Genomic DNA, 6,115 nt, shown 5'->3' on the forward strand with positions numbered 1-6,115 from the left:
AATGAGGTACCTTTCTCTACTTTTCCTTTGGGCCTTGTCAAACATCATGAGCTCTGAGTTCAAATCCAACCTCTGCTATTGACGCTACACCTTGCATGTGCAATTTGGGACAAGTCCCTAAACTTCTAAGGTGCTCACTTTCCTCATTTGTAAATTGGGAAAGTTGAAATCACCTCTAAAGCCTCCAGTTCTAGATCTATGATCATCATGCAACCTCACATTCAAAAAAGTACTGGTAGCTCCCCAATGCCTATGGATTAAAGTCAAAACAAGTTAGCTGGCACTCAAAACTGGTCTGGTCCAACCTGTCCTACCAACCTTATTTCTTACTACTCCCACAGAGGAGCCAATATCCCCAGATATACAGATCTACTCGCTGTTTCCCCAAGTGTGCCTTGGATCTGGTGGGGGGAGGGTACACTGGCATTTTATCTTTATTTTCTATTCCCCCAAAAAAGTTCTTTTTTAATTATTTACTCATCATTTTTTTTTCCTTTTTAAATTTTGAGTACAAAATTCTCTCCCTCCCACCCACTGAGAAAATCAACAAATATGATATCAATTATATATGTGAAATCATGCAAAATCTATTTCTATATCATATGTTACTCATATTGTGAAAGAGAGGAGAAGGGGGAAGAGGAATGGGGGGAAAGGGGGAAAGGAAGAGAAAGAAGAAAAGAGAAAGAAAATTATCCTTCAATTTGTACCCAGAATTCATCGATTTTTGGGAGAGTTTGGGTTTTGTGTGTGTATGTGGTTTGTTTTTTGTTTTGGTTTGGTTTTTTTTTTTATTAAGGTGGATAGCATTTTTCCCCATGAGTCCTCTGGAACTCCCAGGATCACTGTATTGATTGATCAGAATAACCAAATTTTTCATATTGATAAAAATTACAGCATGGCTATTACTGTGCACAATGATATCCAGATTCTTCTCACTTTATTTTGCAACTGGTTCTTTCAGTGCTTTTCCCCCCTGAAACTACACCATTTCATCACAAGCGATAGGCATATCCTCAATTTCCAATTCTTTGCTACCACATAGAGGTGCCATGAATTTTTTATACATCTAGGTAATTTTCCTTTCTCTCCGCTATCTTTGGGGCACAGACCTAGCAGTTCTCCAAAAGAGTTGGACCAGCTCACTACTCCAACCTTCACCAATGTACCTATTTTTCTCCACGTCTCCAACATTTGTCATTTCTGAGAGATGTGAAGAGGTACCTCAGAGTTGTTTTAATTTGCCCTTCTCTAATTAATAGTGACAGAGGATTTTTCCACATGAATCTAAATAACTTTGATTTTTTTTCCCTGAAAAATGCCATTTCATTTCCTTGGATCATTTAACAATTGTGGAATTGATCCTTTATATATATTATATATAAATTTATAAGCTTCAAATGGAATTGTGGAGAGTTGGACCTGACAAACGACTGAACAACAATACCTCTCCCCACCTTCTTCTCCCAGTGTATCACTCTCTCATCCCATCTTTTCCTCCTCCTCTTTTTTTTTTTTTTTTTTTTTTTTTTTTTTTTTTTTTTTTTTTTGCTGAGGCAATTGGGGTTAAGTCACTTGCTCAGGGTCACACAGCCAGGAAGTGTTAAGTGTCTGAGATCAGATTTGAACTCAGGTCCTCCTGACTTCAGGGTTAGTGCTCTATCCATTGTGCCACCTAGCTTCACCGATCAATTCTGTTCTTTAAAGGTGTCTTTTTCCTTCAATACTTTTTTTTGCCTCTTTTTTTTAAAACCAAGTTGGTAATTTTCTTTTCATAATTTTCTTGCATCACTGTAAATTCTTTTTCCAATTTTTCTTCTACCACTTTTATCTCTTTCTTTAAGTCTTCCAGGAATTCTTATTGTGATTGGATCCAATTACCATGTTTTCACTGAGGCTTTGTTTGTTGCTGTTTTCACATTGCTATCTCCTTCTGAGTTTGGGTCTTGATCCTCACCAAAAAACCTTTTTTTTTTTTTTTTAATTTACGGTCAAATTCTTTTTGTTGTTGTTAGCACATTTTTCTAGTATATCTCTTGATTCTGAACTTTATATTAAAGCTGAGCTCTCTTCACCTGGGGTAGAGAAGCACTGTGCCACTCTTCAGCCTTTTTTGGTGCTGCTGTTTTCAGAGCTAGTTTTAGGGATTTGGAAATTTTTAATGCTTCCAAGATGGTATTATCCTGGGAGAGATGTGGTCCCTGCTCTCCTGGTATTCGGTCTGGTCTTTAACCAAGAAGGGCCCTTATTCCCTTGAAGTTACAAGTACAAGTACTCTTCTTAGCCCTGGAACTATGACCAGGGCCCCTTACTCTTTTGTTCTCCCCATCCTGAAGCTGCAACCTAGATCTGCTTATAGGTAATAGAGTTGTCAATCAGCATCAGTTGTAGCCAGTATAAGCAAAGGATCCTCTGTAATCTCTTTCTGCCCAGCTGGTCTAATCCTCTTACTTTCTCTGGGTTGAGAGCTCCCAAAGAAAATGTGGCTGCTCCTGCTGCTATTGTGCTACCTTAAGCTGCAAAGTCCAGACCTACGTCTAACTTAATGGTACAGACCTCTCCTGCAGACCTCTTAAGTTGGCTTAGGCTGGAAAATATCTTATTCAGACTTTTTGTTGGCTCTGCCACTCCAAAATTTGATTTAAGGCCTTCTTGTAAAGTTGTTTGAAAGGGAATATCAGATAGTTACCTAGGTCCTAGCCTATACTGTGTCATCTTGGATCTCTTCTCTATTTTCAACCACATGACAAACATGTATGCCATCTCTCTCTGACAGAAGTTGGCCGGCAAAGCAGCATGTCTATTGCTGCTGTTAATTGATATTTTAAAAGAACATTAAAATGAAAGGACGTAGGCTGATCATGCAAAAAAAGGCCAAGACATTTGTTGGGAGGAAACAAATTAGAAACAAAAGGAAAAACACTATCTTCTCCTTGAACAGAGGTCTATAAAGAAACAACTAGTTTGTCTTGGAGGATATCATTTTTTAAATCTGTAACTTTTCTTTCAAAGTTTTTCCTATGAGGGACTTCCTTCCTTCCTGCCTGCCTGCCTGTCTTCCTCTTTGTCTGTCTTTTCTAATGGAGAGAAGGGATTTTGTTGTAAGGGGAGGGCTTTTTCCCAGAAGCCTCCAGGGTAACTTTTGGTGTCACTTCAAAAACTGTTTAATACAATTATGTTACTAACTATCCTAAGACATTACACATTCAAAGAGAAAGAACATTTTTGTCCTTCACATTTACAACCTAAGGAAGAATATTTTTAAAAATTTCAACTTATATCCCTTGTCTTTCATACAATTTAACTGCTCCCTAATGGTTTCATGCATGTTCATTTTCTCTCCCCACCTAAGTTTGGTGAATACAAGATCTGTCTCTTGCACTTTATAAGAGACTTATTGAGTAGGATAGTGGAATGGTCAGTGTCCCACCACTTGGACAAGTTACAAAAAGACTTGTTCTCTTTGATTCCAATCCCAACTTCCTTCTTCAATGGCTCTGTGCCCTTGGACAAGGAAGGCATTAACCTCTTCTGGTCCTCATTTTACTTGGGTGAAAAATGAGGGAGTTTGACTAGAGGCCTTTTATTGTCCTCTCATACCTCAGGTCCTTCACTAGCTGACCACCATTCTTGAAGGTGTATGAATCAGACAGAAGCAATGAGGACAAAACAAGTGAGTGCCCAAGGGATGGTAGATGCACGCACACAGTAGCAATAAGCTCATACTGATTAAGTTTACCGCGGTGGGTGGAAGAGGTTCCAGGTTATGTCTCTGTGCTTGCCGTTGGTCTGTTTTCCTCAGGAAAAGTTTCTAAGCTAAGCTATGGTCTTCACTATCATCAGCACTGCCTGAGGACATTTCCAGGCACAGGGCACTGAATAAGGTGTTTCATGTGCTTTGTTTAACAAGAAAAAAAAAGAAAATGATTGCCTACTAATTTTTCCTCATCTTCCTTTGGAAGAACTAGAAAAAAATTCAATTTAAAAGAAAGTTTTATCTAACCTTCCCTTTTTCCTCGTGTTTTATCTGCAGTATATATTGTATCAGCTTCCGAACACCACAGCAAAAGCAAATATGTGGAAATAGGTCAAAGACTTCTTTCCATTTTATCACTTGACAAGGGGACTAAAGACACTAATGTATTCAACTGTTGTGAGCTAGCCATAGTTGGCAAGGAAATATTCCATTTTCCAAAAATATCAGCTTCACAGACATTTGAATGATGTTTTATTTTTAATTAGTGCTTCTGTTTAGTTTGAAGATGCAAGACAGCTAAAAGCTATAATGAAGTGATTCTTCTCTGTCATAATAGCAACAGTTTGAACTGAATGGGTGCCTATCCAGACATCAGACTGAATACTGAGGGATTATCTTGGGCCAAGACATTATTAAAGTTAACATTAGAAACACATTCAATTTCTACTGAATGTCTGTATATTTCTATAGTTTGAGATAAAAAAAAACCCAGTATCTTTTTGAAGTTCTGAACTCACTGGACATAGTTCCTTATATTTCATTTAAGTGACACACTCACATTACTTAGGTTAGCGTAGGTCTTGTCTACACAACCAAAATGATGTTTTAGGGAGGAATTAGCTGAAGCATATGACTTCAAAAACAATATTTCTTAGACTTACATGAACTGACGCTAGTAAAGTGAGCAGAACCAAGAGAATATTGTACACAATAACAGCAATACTATGCAATGATCAACTATGGGAGACTTTGCTCTTCTTAGCAACACAATGATCCAAGGCAATTCTAAAAGACTCAAGATGGAAAATGCCAATCACATCCAGATAAACAATTATGGAGTCTGAATGCAGATCAAAGCACTTTCCTTTTTGTTTTTTCTTTCTCATAGTTTCCCCCTTTTTCTTATTCTTCTTTGACAATATGACTAATATGAAACTGTGTTTAACATGATTATACATGCATAACCTTTATTAGACTGCTTGCCGTCTTGGGGAGGGAAGGAATACAGTTACCCAGGTTCACATCAAGTGTCAACCTCAGCTCCTCATTTGCACATGTCCCAATTAGTTGACAAATCTTGTCCTTTCTATCTTACAACATCTCTCACATCTGTCCCCTTCCATTCATTCATACAGCCAACGCTCCCATCAGGACCCTTTTCATCTCTTTGTTTTCCCTGTCTTATTTCAACCCATTCTCCAGATGGATGTCACAGCTACTTCCTGAAATATAGATCTCCCTTCCTTCTCTACTCTGCTGGCCAGTCATCCTGACTCTGTGCTGTTCTTCACACAGGATGTTCCATCTCCCATGAGTGCTTTATATCGTTTGGTCCCCTGTTCCTGGAATGCACTTTCTCTGCCCCACTGCCTATTGGAATAGCTAGTTTGCAATAAGTCCTGGCTTGTATCACCTTCCAGACAAAGCCTTTCCTCAGTGTTGGCATATGCCTCCCCAAACCAGCTCCTATTCATCTTGTATATAGTTTACATATTCTGTTTACTTGTTTCTCCCACTAGAATGTAAGCTCCTTAACAATTCATACAGTGACAACAACATACAAAGAAAAACAAGTTTGAAAGTCTTTAGAACTCAGACCAGTTCAATGACAAACCAGGAATATATTTTTTCAGGAATGGCCAATGTGGCCAGTTATTTTGCTGGTCTATACATATTAATGATGAAGATTTTGGTTACTGTGATTCATTTGGAGGGTAAGAGAAGAGTGAATTATAAATGCATGTAAAAATAAATACATTTATTTTTTAAAAGAAAACTATAAACTCTTAGAGAACTGTGTAACTTCTGTGTTTGTATTTTCAGTGTTTAGCATAATGCCTGGCACATAGCAGATGATTCATAAATGTTTTCTGATTGGCTGAATCTGCATTCCATCCTAAAGGCAAGGGGACATCACCAGAAGTTTTTCATTAGTGGAGCGACATGGCCAGGTTGTTGCACTAGAATGATCACTTTGACAGTCATATGGAAGATGGGACTACAGAACTGAGAGACTAATTGGGAAGTTATTCAAATATTTCAGACAAGAAGGCCTGAATTAGGATGGAGGCCATCTAAGGTCAGAGAAGAGGATAAATATTATGAGAGACATCATGAAAGGAGAATAGACAAAACTTG

Source organism: Sarcophilus harrisii, chromosome X (genome assembly GCF_902635505.1).
Source record: "Sarcophilus harrisii chromosome X, mSarHar1.11, whole genome shotgun sequence".
Classification (NCBI taxonomy): domain Eukaryota; kingdom Metazoa; phylum Chordata; class Mammalia; order Dasyuromorphia; family Dasyuridae; genus Sarcophilus; species Sarcophilus harrisii.